The sequence below is a fragment of the Vulpes lagopus genome, chromosome 19 (genome assembly GCF_018345385.1).
Source record: "Vulpes lagopus strain Blue_001 chromosome 19, ASM1834538v1, whole genome shotgun sequence".
In the NCBI taxonomy this organism is placed as follows: Eukaryota; Metazoa; Chordata; class Mammalia; order Carnivora; family Canidae; genus Vulpes; species Vulpes lagopus.
The window spans coordinates 47,757,925-47,771,079 of NC_054842.1; the positions used below are offsets into that span (position 1 = coordinate 47,757,925).

Consider the following 13,155-nt stretch of genomic DNA (forward strand, 5'->3'; position numbering starts at 1 on the left):
TGTTGTGACTTGCTTTCCCTAAAAAAAGGAAATTATACTGCCTACCATATGAGGCTATGGGGGTGAAAAAAATAAGATTATACATGGAAAGCTCCCAGCAGAGGGCCTAAGGTATAGGCATCAACCAGCTGTTAATGATATCCCTTCCCACCCCGTAAACTGGCAACATGAAATGTTTTTAAATTGAAACACATTATAAAATGCATTCTTTAAAAATCATTTAATGACATCTTTTCATTCTTTGTCTTCACGTAAATAAGATGGAAAAAGAATATCTCCATACCTTTGCTCATCATTCCACAAGCAAGCAAAATCCCCTTCCCCCTGCCTCCCTAAAACCTCCTTCCCTTTGGAAGTATTTCTCTACTCCTAGCCCTGAGTGAGTTGATCATTCCATCCTCGGGATCCCAGTGGGACTTATTTCTACTAATCGCTGTGTTTACCCTGTACTTGCTCTGTCATTGAGTTTTTTTATGTCCGTGCAATCCTAGCTGGCAAAAAAAAAAAAAAAAAAAGTGTTTATAAGGATCACTTTCCAGCCAGTTGTCTGTACCTCAGAAGTCAAATGGTCACTGAAACCATATTAAATGTAGTTGCTCATTCTGGAGGCCAGGACACAAATTTTATGCAGACTCTAATATAAAATACCACACAAATCTTTTCTGTGTGATTGATCATGGATCATTGCATGCTTTGTGAATACCTACTTAGTGTGGTTTATAGACCCCAGGGGAAGAGTAGAAGAAGCTACAACGTCTTTCTGTACCATCGTGTGAAGAATGGGAGGCCGTCCATAATGAATGGCTTTAAAACAACCATAGTCCACGGTAAGATATGCAGGTTACATCAGACTAGTACACCCCCCCACACACACACACACATACACACACATTTGTACATGAACATAACTGAAAAAAATTCACAATGTTTGGGGAATTTTGTCTACTATAATTCTCTTTTATCCCATTTGATGTTTTGATACTAGTTATGGAAATTAATTTCATACATTCTCAGAGAACTAGAGAGTGCTTAAAGGCACACGAAGTCACATACTACTCTCCTTTCCTCCAACAGATTTTCGTGTTCTTGTTGAATAACCTCTTCCTCACATGGTTGGCTTCAGTATTGATCTTGATAAAATGTCTGGACGTCGCAATGTTAAAAAATCAGATTACAGGAATAGAAGTCAGATACTAAGGAGGTGTTTCTTTAAATGAGAAATGCTAGGCATTAAGGCCATAGTTTTTCAAACCATGATGCTGCCTTCTAATTTTACTCATGATTAGCACCATCATGGCCACACATCTTCCACCCACATTTCACCAATTATAAATTTGTTTTTACAATGAATGGTCACTTCATAAACATCATGCATGAAAGACACACTTCCTGTGCTGTTCTCCCCAGACAGCTGGGGAGGAAAAGTCTGATTCTTTATACAAAGTCTCCTTGTTGTCAGTACATATGGTCTGTAGTTTCCAGACAGGGTGTCACCCCAGAAGTTGGCAACAAGGTACAGGAAAATGTCAGCCTCTGCTACTAAAGTTAAATGAAGTTCACTGCTGAGAGCGGTTCAGCGCCTAGATGGGTTTGTATGTAGGCTTAGTGATGGTTGAACAGGAATTTCTTCCCAATTTCAAGGGGGCAAATGTAACTTTAAGGTGAGAAAAGACTAGATGCACAGCAGAAGGCAGTGGAGAAAGATGATGTCTGAAAGGGTCTAAGTGTCTTGAGCCGAACTCCAAGCTCAAATAGAAGTAGCACGATGCCTCTTCAGCTCTATTTTTTTTTTTCACAGAAGCAAGAACAGCCTATACCTTAGTGCTGATGACATTTTCCATTAAAATAGTCTAACCCTCTTTGCTCTGACTTTTGCTTTCTGATAGAACAATTTCCAGTGTAGAAGATTTTTAATGTAGACACTCCTGGTGGAAAGAAAATACAGTGAATGTTCTAAATCCTTGGCAGTCCTTCATCAGTATGGGTAACTGGGTAATGCAATAGAGTCTCTGCTTATAAATTGGAGACCACAGATGCTAAAAGAAGGTAAGAGATTTTGAGAGCATTTCAATTTCTTTCTTTGACAGATCTGGAAATTAAGAATCAGGGGATGAGGTGACTTTTCAAAGCCATAGATTACAAGTTTATTCACAGTGAGATAGTCTCTCCACACTAGATAACTCCAAGTAAATGACAATAATTAACAGTTGTCTCACATCTGATTATTGTAGTTTCACCGGGGAAAGAAGTCCATTTCTGAACATGCAAATCTGAGATTCTTTTTGCCCATTAAAACATCATCAAAGGCAATCAATTTTACTCTGGGATTGGAGTAGTCTGAGTTCAAACACAGCTCTGCAACATTAGGAAATTATATATAATTTATCTATACCTCAGTTTTCTTATTTTATTCATTTATTTATTCATTCATTTATTTATTCATTCATTTATTTATTCATAAAAGACAGAGAGAAGCAGAGAGAGAAGCAGGCTCCCTGTGGGGAGCCCAATACAGGACTCGATCCTAGGACCCCAGGATCACGACTTGAGCCAAAGGCAGACGCTCAACCACTGAGCCACGCAAGTGCCCCCGCTTTTCTTATTTTTAAAATGAGAATATAAACACTACATTAATTATACCTAACTCATAGGCTTAGTATAATGGGTTAAATAGTACACAACAGGTCCCCAGTAAATGTTAGTTATTATTAAGATATTTCTTACCTGTTAAGTCTGAATTCCCTATAAATGTAAATTAGGGACTAGACTTCTGTTGTTATTTTGGGGTCCAGGTTTTAAAGATGGGTAGAACTAAACTGTCTACTGTAGCACTTCTCAAAATGTGGCCCCAGAAGAGCAGTAGCAGCAGCACCTGGGAGCTTGTTGGAAATGGAAATTTTCAGGTTCCATTCTAAACTTCCTGAATCAGACACTCTGGGGAGGGAGTCCAGAAATCTGTGTTTTAAAAAGCCCTCCAAGGGATTCTGGTACATGCTGTAAGTTTGAGAGCCAAGGGTTTAGTAAATTCAGACAGTGGAGGTGGAGATGGGTAAAAGGTGGTGGGATCAGATCAAGGAATCCAATTCGAAGCGATCTCTAATCCAGGAGGGGTAGGCAGCCATTAAAAACCAGCTGTGAGCAACCAGTAGTCACAAGGTGGGGAGCAGCTGACAAGCAGAGAGAAATGCTTTATGTAGGTCAGGAGACATTCCCTCTCTAGGACGCCTCAACACACAGAGGAGTAAGTGGGGAAGGAGACCTGAACTCTGAGCCCAGAAACTACTATCCCGACTTACCTTGAATCTGTTAATTCTGTTAAAATCTAATTTCCCTTAAACAAAGTCTACACAGAACCACTATTTTGGGTAGATCATGGATCCTGTCAGACTAAAGGTTGATAGACATAGGCTTTTGTGATAAAAAAAAAAAAATGGAACCCTTCACAATTTCCTTCTACATTCTCATGATTTCAACAGTTCTTCTCAGAAAGAGATTGAGTTTCCTTACTCTGTAACAGGGGCAGAAATACCACACTTTGACCTGATTTAGCCCCCGATTGTTGGCCAAAGATGCAGCAACGATGACAATCAGCAGTGGCCTCATATTTGAAGAAAAATTCTCGAAGGGGATGCCATAAAATTACATACTCAGCTGGACCCACTGGTAGAAGAACCCATCTCATCGCTATAGTCACCAGACACTTGGTGCATTTACTTTCTGCCATTTGGACATGCACAGATGTGTTAGGAATAGAGGAATGGGTCCACTCCTCTTCATTCTGCACAACATAGTAGGGCTAGTCTAGTCAGGTTCTGTTTAGGAACATAAAATATGCAACTTCCTACAGATGGAATTTAGTCCCAACTCTTTTATCCAAAGGTTTGAGCTCTGGCCACCCAGTTCTGTCTCCACATAGCCTCTGGACCTCGCCACTCGAGACTCCATACATTTCCATTAGCCCCTTATCTCATTTCTATGCTGCTTTTTTTCTTCTCCACCTGAAGTGTTTTCTACCCCAACCAAACCACATTTTGATTCCCTTCGATGAATCCGCCCACCCAATCAATAAATACCATTGTGTGCAAACACTAGCTACAGAGGACTGAAGAAGTCTTGTTCCCGCCCTTGCCTCACAGACTAGAGATGGGAGACTGACAAGGTGACACATTCCCAATATGGTCTGAGAGGTTTATAAGCTCCCAGAGGACAGGAACTCTTTCCTGTGTCACAGACGTTGCTCACAACCCCTAGCACACCCGTCCTGCTACAGAGTTAGGATTTAAATTAATACGGAGTTTAACTGAAATTCGACAATGGGAAAATCCTATCTGATTTTGCCCTTTGTTGAGGAGGAATAGCAAGGAAAATGGAGTATCTAAGGAAGGGATGTCTTTTCTGAGAAATTGTGCAATTACACGAACTAAATACAAACGGGATAAAAAGAGAATGAGAAAGCATTTGTGGGCTGACTCAGGAGAACCTCAAATAAGAGGTTCTCAGGCAGAAACAGGAATTCCCAGAAAGCATGGCAGAGGAGAGTGTCTTAAGTCATTCTTTTTGGTTTGGAGTCCTTGGCATTTGACACAACCACTGCTGCCCCTGCTCCATTCCCTTGAGGGAAACCTACTCCTGGCTTCATCCTGTCTTACCCCATGACAAAAGATGTTTGACCTTCCAGTTGCTTCCATCATTGCTGGAAACACTCAGTGTCTCTCGGTCAAATGCAGCTTGATGTTTTGTGGTTTCATTGGCCACACTGTTGACTAGATGGTAAGAAAATATATTTTGCACAGGGGTTATTGTTATGTTAAGAGTTTCTTACTTTCTATGATCCTAAAAATGGGTAGTAAGATTCCCAGGGCTTAAAAATCAGTGCCACAAACACATTTAATTGAAAAGGAAACATTCTCTTCTGCACATGCTTTGCCATGGGATCACATTTATTCTCCCTGTGAATCTTTGAATAAAATAGTTACCTAGGGATGTGCTTCAAGGATATGCTAGGTCGGGGTGCTTGGGTGGCTCAGTGGTTGAGCGCCTGCCTTTAGCTCAGGGCGTGATCCCAGGGTCCTGGGATCAAGTTCCACATGGGGCTCCTAGCAGGGAGTCTGCTTCTTCCTCTATGCCTCTGCCTTTCTTCTGTGTCTCTCATGAATAAATAAATAAAATCTTTAAAAACAAATAGGATATGCTAGGTCTACTGATAGAGTAGACAAAGTAGTCACAGGAAATGATGGTGGCATTAATACTATGGATTGTGCTAATGCAAATTATTTAGGTCACATGGAATTTTGTGGATCTTGTGGACTTGGAAATTTTTGTTTTGGTGGATAGTTAGCAAAGGTGATTTTTTTTTTAATTTAAATTCAGTTTACCAACATATAATATAATACCCAATGCTCATCTCATCATGTGCCCTCATTAATACCAGTCACCCAGTTACCCTATCCTTCCACTCACCTTTCCTTCTGCAACCAGCAAAGATGATTTTTATATATGAGGTAGTAGGTTAGAATTCTGAGATGAGCTAGAACACTAGTTTTCAGATTTAAGTAAAGATATCACTTTACCAAGGAAGTTCTGCCCTTGTAAACACACAGGGTAGGTGATGATCTGTTTAATGTGGTCAGGATGAAGGGGCCCACACCTGCAGGATTCTCTTCTGTTAATAGCCTGTGCCTTCAATTTCATGATCAGAGACTGACTTCTCAGTTTGGATCTTTCTGCTAGGAGGACATAGCCAACTTCCCAGAATACTTTAAGTATAATATGTTACTGGCCACCTACAGTTTTTGTTAAAGAGAAAGTCCAGCAATGAGGTATTGTAAGGAATATAAAAGCTGACATTCATTACATGCTTTCTATCTAGAAGCCACTCTACATTTATCTTTCTTAATCATTAACAACAATCATGAACTTTTTTTTTAAGATTTTATTTCTTTATTCATGAGAGAGAGAGAGAGAGAGAGAGAGAGAGGCAGAGACACAGGCAGAGGAAGAAGCAGGCTCCATGCAGGGAGCCCAATGAGGAACTGGATCCCGGGACTCCAGGATCACGCCCCGGGCTGAAGGCAGGCACTAAACCACTGAGCCACCCAGGCATCCCAACAATCACGAACTTTACAGGGTTGCATAGGCTGGCTATGAAATGACTCTATGCAAACTGGAAAAGACTCCTGGAAATTTGGAAAGACAAAGTCATAGGGCATATGGCTTAGGGAGGGAAGTGCAAGATGTATTTTAGTGTCAATTCACACTTTTTTTGTGCTATACCAGCTTCACAACTGTCTCTATTTGCTCTAGAAGTAGGTATTGTCCTCGAAAATGAGAAAATAGAGGCTGGGGGCTAAGTAGCTTTCCCAAAGGCAAACACCAGATTAATGGTACAATCAGGATTTGAACTTTAGTCTATTAGATTTCAAACTTGTAATTCATTTCTTCATCTTCAGAATTGGAATAAAACAGTATTTTTTATGATTGTCATGGGGGGTTAAAGAAGATAATTTATGTATATATAAAGTGTCTCATGCTATATCTAGTACACAGCATCATATCATACCATGCTGTCTTCCGTATATATGTGGCAAGGGTTAACAGTTGGTTCTGTGACTTTTAGTTCTGAAGACAACAGAGGATTTGATCCTTGGTCAGTCTTCCCTGTAAGATTAACTCAAGGCCATGTTTATCTAGACCATATCCGAGATAAGTAAGAATCTGTCCAATGACAAAGTTCTAGGCCAAGCAAGTATACTACTTCATCCTTGAGATGGAGTAATAAGTAACCTGAGCTGTTAAGAATTCAGGTAGTCATTTGCTCCTGGCTGAGGGAGAAGTGTCATAACTCACTAGCGTGTGAATGGCAAAGGAACCACTCAGCTGTTGTCTTCCCTGAGTGGAAGCAGTCCTTATATACTCAGGCTGCCTCTCACGACCACGTGTGACCCAAATATGAAATGACTGGATCCTGTTGGACGCTATGACAGGGAGGGCGTCATGAGACTGCCACTCTGCTGTTGCTGTGCACGCTTTGTTGTTTCTTGTCTTGAGTCGTATGTACTTAGCCTTGAGGCCACTTTGCCTCGAGAATGTGATTGTCATCTGAACCCAAGACCAGTTTCTAGTAAAGCAGCGTAGCATTTGACAACCGAGGAGGATAGAGATCAGAAGAGAAGAAGAGCAGAAAACATCTTTGAGGAGAGAGAGAGAGAGGTCCTCAAACGCATTAAGGAAATGCTCTGTTAAGAAAATGGATCCATGCAGGCTACAGGGAATCCTAACAAGGAAGCCCTTGGGACCCTCTGCTTTGCAAAAGCAAAAGATGTTTCGCCCAGCTTCTCCTTACCAGGGCCATACTTGTATGTTGGCTGGATCTCAAATGCCACCGTAAGTCTTTGTCTTGTAGAGTGTTCAAGCAGGATGGAGATATAGAGCAGTGTTTGTTATCTGCTTACTCTATACCTGAAGTTGTCTTTGCGGCAATCTCTTGATATTATCCAAAAAAAAAAAACAAAGCTATTTTAAAGGCAAGGGGGCTGAAGTTCAAGGGCAATAACTGTATTGCCCAAGGGAGGTCAGAGGAAGAGAGAGAGTTAGCATTTAGGCCCATATTGACTGATTCCAATGTTCTTATTCTTCCTATATACCACACTACTTAAAAAATATTAATGATAATGATATTAGTTTTTGCTGGTGGTGTGTTTCATCCAGAATATCTATATCCATGTATAGATAATATTTATTAGGTACTTATTATGTGCTAAGCATTGTGCTTTTTTTTTTTTAAAGATTTTATTTATTCATTCATGAGAGACACACACACACACACAGAGAGAGAGAGAGAGAGGCCGAGACACAGAGTGAGAAGCAGGCTCCATGCAGGGAGCCTGACGTGGGACTGGATCCTGGGACTCCAGGATCAGGCCTGGGCTGAAGGAGGTGCTAAACCGCTGAGCCACCCAGGCTGCCCAGCACTGTGCTTTTAAAGATGTTGTCTCATTTAATGCTCATGACATACCCTAGAGGTAGATCCCACTAGTCACCTTTCCACAAAGAAGATAATGACCCAGAGAGGTTAACTATCTTGCCCAGGATCACATTCTGTGAAGTCACACAGCTAAATAGTAGTGAAGCCACATAAACAAAAGCATCTGGAACTCCTGCCACAGTTGGAATATGAATTCCTTTGGGGCCCGAACCACATTATGATATATGTTAACCTCCCTAAGACTTTTAAGATAGTAGACACTTCATAAAGGCAATTGAATGGACTTCCTTTAGCTTTCCCGTGGAGATAAAGTCCGAGTGTTGGACAGGTCCACCATTTGTAACAGAAAAAGGCCGGAAACAACCCAAATGCCAGCAGTAGAGAATGGGTTAAATAAACCACATATGCTCAAATAGTGGGGTACTATGCAGGCTGACAGCAAGCAGAAAGGATTTCTCTATATTCTCTGGGAGTTATTGCCAAGGTACATTGTTAATTTTTTTTTTTTTTAAAGTGAGTTGTACAAGAGTGTGGATAGTGATCTGCCTTCTGTGCAACAAGAGGGAAGGATTAAAAATGATTAAAACAAAACCTAATAAATACATTATCCACAAGGGAGGGAGAAGACAAAGGATAGGGGCAGGGATGGAAATTAGGCTTCTCTAAAATGGATTATATCTATTTTATGATTTTGATTTTGAGATCATGCTTATATTTTACACAATTGAATAAATTATATCAAACCCAGTCCCTAAAAGTAGTAACTATAAAACCTGAAACAAGTGAACCAAACTGTCTATCGAGTAGATGGCCATGACATGGGGAAGATTAATTTCAAGTGGCTATAAACCATAGTATTTTGACTGTACATTCTAAGGATAAAAAGGGAAACCACAAAGAAATTTTAAAATGCGTTCAGGAGATTGGTTAATACTGGAAATATTGTTATTTTGAAACTTGCGTATATTGAAATAAAGCAAATAATGAATTATTAATGTTTCCATGGGCCAAGATATCTTCAGAGGAAGGGAAAGATGATTTAATATGAAACCAAGGAATTTAAGTAAAAATACTGGAATCTTTCATTTGATTTGGTGAAAATATCACCCTGAACTTTGGAATGATGTTTATTTTTATTTTAAAAAAATGTGTATTTTCTCACTTGTTCCATTAAAAAAAATCGAGAACACCTGGAAACAATGAACACTCCTGATGCCCAGACTGTGGTTTAAAAATATATATTTCCCATTAAAAGGAACCAAGAATCCTCAGAAAACTGCTGATTCTAGGTCTGAAGCAGGAAATGTACAAGATGTATTTTGAGCATATTGTTGTGCTTGAAAGCAAAGAAACTATCAGAAAGACTGAGTGGCGACAAATGAACACAGGAGCGAACCTGAAGGAGTTCCCATTAGCCAGGGTTGGGGAGAGCTCAAGTATTGAACAATAATTGCTGTGAATTAAACATGTTAAATAAGATATTTGAAAATCAATGAGTTTGTGATGACAATTTTTTTAATTGTGATTAAAAAAATTAAAAGCCAGTGGTCACTTTTGGAGTTCACTAGAATACCAATTCATTAGGCTGAAAATTATTAAGAAAAAAGGCTAGAACATTTCTTCCGTCTTTTCCACAAGGGCCATATTTTTAAGGCAACCAAACAGCTGTTGAAGAAAAGTTCTCCTTCAGAGAAGGAGAAAGTATAGACTTAAAAAGAAAAAGTCTGCTTTTGAAGTTTCTAACAAAACAATGATAATTAATGACTGCTGGTCTAGAGGTGAACAGTTGGTGTGGGGGAAGGTGGGGTGAGAGTGGATGGATGGGACTGGCAGCCCGGAACGCAGGGATCAATCTGAGCATTGCTGAGAGGGCGACATCCAGACATTCTGTTCTTCTTGATGTGGTATAACTGGGAAGAAAGTAGCACCAAGTGGAAAAAAAAAAAAAAAAGAAGATTCCGAATCATTAACTATGAACTTGCAGGAAATACACGAGATAAAGAAACATGTTTAAGACACTCTGAAGATAGAGTCTCAGCCAAATCCAGACTGTGAGAAATTATAAGACAAATGACCCTGTTTCTCCAACGACTAAATGGCATAGAAAGGAGTGCAGTTGATCCAAAACAACATAAGGAGACATATGAATGAAAAGTGATGTTTGGTTCTTATTTATTCTCTGATTCAAACAAACCAATGAAAGAAATACAATTTCTTTAGATGGCTGGAGAAAATGGAACCCAGTTCCATGTTACATGTTAATGAATTATTTTTTAATCCTGTCAGATATGGTAACTATAAGTACGATATTATAATAGATACATCCTCAGGCATCTGGTATAAAGTGGTGTGCTACCTGGGATTTAAAATTCTCCAAAGAAATTGAAATCTGGGTGGGCACAGGGAAAGATGAAACAGGAGTAGCAGAAAGTGAATAGTTGTAATCTAGTGGGGAGGCCTATGAATTCGTTGGGTCTCATCTTCTATGCAATGTATGAGCCTCCCTGAAATAGGTTAGTGCCTTTGGGCTATAAATATGGAAATAAAATTCTATAGTGTTACTATAATTGAAGAAATGAAGATGCTCTCACACAGATTATGTTTTTGCCGTGTGTGTGTGTGTGTGTGTGTGTGTGTAATGTTAACAAGTCCTTGACTGCACGTCTGCAATCATTGTGAGTGCAGTTGTGTAGCATTCTTTTCTAATTCTATTCCTACAGACTCATTCTTGAGGAGTAGATTTGAGGCCCTGCCTTGTGCTCGTCACTGCCCTAGGCACTGCAGATAAAGGGGTGGGCTTGAGAGACAAGTTCCTTGCCTCCTTGGACATTAAACCAATGAATAAACACAATATTTTAAAATAAAGGATAGCTAGAAGGGAGAGTACGGAGGGGTGTGCAGTATTAGGATAGTCAGAAGAAGCCACTCTTGGAAAACTAAATTTGAGTGGAGTCCAGAATGACGTGGAAACAGCCAAGTGAATAGATACAGAGAGGAGTTCCCAGCAGAAGACACAGTAGGGTAAAGGTTCTGGGAAAAAAATCTAGCTTAATATATCTAAGGGGTGTGTGTGTGGCGGGGGGAGTAGGGCAAAAACCAACCAAACAAAAAAGAATGCCAATGGAGTGGAAGCGTACTGAGCTGGGAGATTAGCGGTACTACATGAGGTCAAGGAGAACGTGGAGGCCAAGGGGTAGAGGGACCTGGCATCCCGGTCTGGAGGTGTGGTCTCAGTGTGTGCCTGCTGTCTCATTGTGATCACTAATAGGACCCCCTTCCTCTCACAAGCATCCCAGAGCCGAGTCCAAGTAGTACGGTCATTCTCCTTTGACTTTGGACTGGATTCTATGTGCAACAGGAAGCCACAGGGTGATTTTTATTTTATTTTATTTTATTTTATTTTATTTTATTTTATTTTATTTTATTTTATTTTATTTATTTTATTTTATTATTTTATTTTATTTTATTTTATTTTATTTTATTTTATTTCATATTTTATTTTTCCACAGGGTGATTTTTAAAACAAAGACAAGATTAACCTTCTGAATGAGCACTGTAAGTGTTTATACAAAGTCTCAAAGAATTTTCCCTTGTTTAAAATCCTAAAACAGGTAAGACATAATCCTTGATTTACTGGGCCCATATAGGTGATTGTCCAGGTGTCCTCCCCACTTCTCTTCACAGGATCATATAAACATAGAAGTCACCAGATGAAAATAGACTGGATGCAAACACACATCCATCTATTTTCTATCTCAGAGATGATGGAAAACTTTTGAAATAGATACTCTTTTGTTGCTCGTGATTTCTTTATAGAATGAAATCAGTAGCCAATCATCTTCAGAGAACATGATGCATCTACTCTTTAGGTGATAGGACATGGTTCTAGGAGCATCAGATTAGGAAGAAATCATCCTAAATTCCTGCCGTTTGACTAGAAATATTTAGCATCTATCTGTGAGGTCTCCTTTTTGTCAACTACAATATGGGAGTGGAGAGTTTCTTTTCAGATCTGCTACTTTCAAGAGAGGACTATCAATAATGGCTTGAAGAGAGGAGCCAAAAATAATAGGGGTGGGGAGTGAAGGTTAAGGGGCAGGAGAGAAGGAGCAGCAAGACAGGGAGGTGGTAGAGAGAAGTGGGAGGAGGAATGGAGGGGGGGAGGGGAGGGAAGCAGGAAGGAGAGATGGAGAGAGGCAGGGAAGAGATTTGAGATTGAGGTTAAGGAGGCGACTTAGGGTTTTTAGTTGCACGCAACAGAAATTAATTGGGTTTATTTAAGCAGAAATATAATTTATCTTCAAGTGAGCTTGGAGGGTTTCGCTTCGCCAGGAATAGACTCAACTTTCCACTGGCCAACGTCAAGCCAAGCCGCGCTGGTCTTCTGCAGACACTGATGCCACCGTTCCCCGGCACCCACCGCTGATACTCATCATACTGGAAACCCTTGGGAGGTCTTGCCACCCCAGCTCGAAGAACACATTTTGCATCCTCATTCCCACACCAACATCCTCCTGGAGAGCATCTAATTGGCCCATGGCCATGTCCTGGCTTCGGGAACACCGAGGCAGCAATTTTTCAAGGCCTTTTCTGGGAGGAGGTCTCTGCCTTCCACCAAATTCTCCTAAGGGAGAGTTCCCTCCACATGAAGAGGTTGGACGCTGGAAAAAGGAAAAAGAAATGACCCATCTTCATTACAAGAAGAATGGATTGCATTCAGTGATATATTAGCTTTTTGGTAAAAATGTAGTCCTGTAAAAACAGTAACACAATAATCTAGAATTGGGTAACAAGCTTCTCATTTCCTATGTTTTCAAGGGATCCTTTAGTCTGGGGTTGGGGGGTTGGGGGTGGGGGGACAGAAGCCGGCCAGCGCCTTCCTCTCCTTCACCACAAGACTGAAGGTCCCAAGGAGCTCCTGAGCTAAATGCAGCTCTAAGAGCAAGGCCGGAAACTCAAGTTAGGAGGGAAGAGTGCCCGGGCTCTCTGGTCCTGGCTAAACTTCTACTTTAAGTTTCTTGTCCTGAGAGAAACAGGAAACGCACTTCCTTATCAGCCCAAGCAGAATGAGCCCTTGTAGACAAACCCCACCCCCGGGAGTGAACTTTACCCAAATCCGGGTGTGGAGCTCACATGTGCTCTAATCGCATCTTTTACAGCAGCACAGCTGG

General features: G+C 40.5%; 1 long non-coding RNA gene across 1 annotated transcript in view; it reads left to right on the top strand.

Moving 5' to 3' along the window:
* Nucleotides 1–6,870: 6,870 nt before the first annotated feature.
* The window catches only part of LOC121478927, a 7,220-nt gene continuing 935 nt past the window's right edge, over nt 6,871–13,155 (top strand). Inside the window, exons 1-3 of the long non-coding RNA XR_005984617.1 lie at nt 6,871–7,383; nt 11,494–11,595; nt 12,290–13,155. The exon at nt 12,290–13,155 is cut by the window's right edge and continues 935 nt beyond it. This is a non-coding gene — a long non-coding RNA (uncharacterized LOC121478927). The remainder of the gene's footprint in view (nt 7,384–11,493; nt 11,596–12,289) is intronic.